A 2,390-nucleotide genomic window follows, 5' to 3' on the forward strand; every position below is an offset into this window, starting at 1 on the left:
CGCCGGCGCCGCAGGCCGCGCGCCCGGCCCGGCGCGGAGCGGCCGCGGGGGAGCGCGGCGGGGGGCGCGGGCGGGGGCGGCTCCCTCCCCCCCGCACCCCCTGCTCGCCCGCGGGGCCCGGGAGGCGGGGGAGGTCCGGGGAGGCCCGCGGGGGCCGGCGCCGCGCGGTGGCGCAGCGCCCTCCGCGCTCCCGGGCCCCGGAGGATGCCCGGCGCGGGCGGTGGCCGCCCCCCGGCCCGGCTCCCCGGGGCCGCTGTCTCCCGGGCTCTCGGGCGGCGCCCGGGGACTCGCTGGCTGCGCCGAGAGTCGGGGTCCCCGAGCCGCGGGGCCGAGCCTACGGCGCGCGCGGCCGCACGGGTCCCGCCGCCGCGCCGCGCTCCGGGGTGCCGGGGTGCGCCCGGCCGCTCGGGGTCCGCGCCGCCCCCGGGGCGGCTGCCGCTGCCGCTGCCGCTGCCGCTGCCGCTGCTGCCAACGGCGACCCGGGCTCGTCGCGGTCCCCGCCGCACAGTGAGTAACACATCGCGCACCGAGTGACTGAACTAAGAAGAGCAAAACAACATGTGACTCGGCGTTACGCAGGCACACACGGCGCGGCCGCCCCGCCCCGCCGCCCGCATTGGCGCCGCGCCCCCCGACGGACGGCCGGCGCGGCCAATGGGCGCGGGCCGCGGGGGGGCGGGCCGCGCGCCCCCGCCCCGCCCCCCTTTCTCCCCGGGCCGCGTTTCCCGCCGTCCCCTCCCCCTCCCGGGGAGGCCGCGGCCCGGGCGGGGTGGGGGCGGCCCGGGCCTCGTTAATCAGAGGCTCGTTGTGGATGCCTGCGGAGGAGACGCCACCCAGGGCGGGAAAAGGGGCGCGCGGGGGGGGCGGGGGCGGCCGCCGCGCGGAGGGCCCTTCCCTCCCGCCTTTGACTCAGTTAATCGGGCTCGGAGCTTCCGCCGGGGAGGAGACGGGGGAGGGGACACTGCGGGGGGCGGGGGCCGGCGGAGATCAAGGGCCGAGACCGCCGGCCGGGGAGGGGCGGCGGCGGGGCGCGCGGGGCCCGGGCGCAGGGCGCTGCTGCCCGGCTCGCGAGGGCGAGACGGGGCGGCGAACCTGGCTGCGCTCTCGTGCCCCCCTCCCCCCACTCGCACCCTGGGGCGCGCGGACCTGGCGCCCAGACGCGGGTGGGCGCGCGCCCGGGTGGTGCCCGGCCCGCGCCGTGTTTACGAGCATCACGTTAGTCACCGGCGCGCGCCGGATCGATAGCAGCTCGGCGCCCTTTCCTGGAAGGAGGGAGGGGCTCCCGGGGTCCCGCCCGCTCGGGGGCGCCCTTCCCCCGCGCCCAGGCCGTGGGCTCTTCCGGGGCGTCCTCCGCGCCATTCACTTGTCAGGTTCCCGGGAAGGTGAAGGCGTCTGCTGGGATGTAACAGGGGAAAGGAGGAGGGAGAGCGGGCGTGGAAAAATGCGGTTTCCATAGCGCCGGAGAGGGGGCGGGCTCGGCTTTCCGCCGCCCGCGGCCCGGGTCCCCCCGGGGGTGCCCCCCCCCCCCAGCCTGCGGGCCCCGCGCGCCCTCGGCGGCCGCCGCTGCCGGCGAAGATGCCCTTGAAGCGGTGCTTCCGACACCCGCGTCTCCGCGGCTTTCCTGTGGCTTCTGTGACGCTCGGAGCCGGTTCCAAATACGAACCCGCGTGGTCGCTTCTCCTAAATGTCAAAGTGGGCGCAGCTGGCGACGACGGGTGTCCCCGAGTCCAGGCCGCCGCAGGCTCCGCGGCTCGGAGGGGCCGAGGCGGCTCACCAAACAGGCCCTTGTCTGCGTTCTTTAATTCGTGCGTCTTCATGGAATCATGTGGAACAATAATGGTGGTTATTTTTTTTCTGAAGTCCTGGAAGTTTGCCTTTGAATGCCCTCTATAGTTTATAAAAGTCGTTATTTAAAATGTAATGAAATCTGAAGTCTAAGGAAAATGAGATTGCAGTTTTAGAGACGGTGATAAATATATTAACATCTTTGTAGGCGTGTGACTTAAAGATCTTCTTAGTTAATATTTATCTGCCCGAAGATAAGAGCGTTTTAATTTTTTTAGCACGTACACAGTTCTGATTATTGATGAGGAGCATAAATTTGGGAAGAATAATCCATGAGGCGTGTATCATAGTAGAGTTTGCCTCAAAGAGGTGAATTTAAAGCCGATCTTCCATTTTCAATCGTGCTTTAAAAAACAACACCGGTGGAAGGTCGTTTCACGTGTGTGCGCCTGCCTGCGTGTGTGTGTGCGCGCGTGTTGGGGGCCATGGTCCTCTGGTTTCCTATTTCTTTTAGATACTGCTGTCCTTCCGAAGTTAACAAATGTTGCCTAGCAATATGTCTACTCTGGAAAGACATGAAGGAATTCTTATCTTGGAGTGTAAGG

The sequence above is a fragment of the Hyaena hyaena genome, unplaced genomic scaffold, assembly GCF_003009895.1.
Source record: "Hyaena hyaena isolate Hyena2069 unplaced genomic scaffold, ASM300989v1 scaffold_22, whole genome shotgun sequence".
NCBI classification, from domain to species: Eukaryota; Metazoa; Chordata; class Mammalia; order Carnivora; family Hyaenidae; genus Hyaena; species Hyaena hyaena.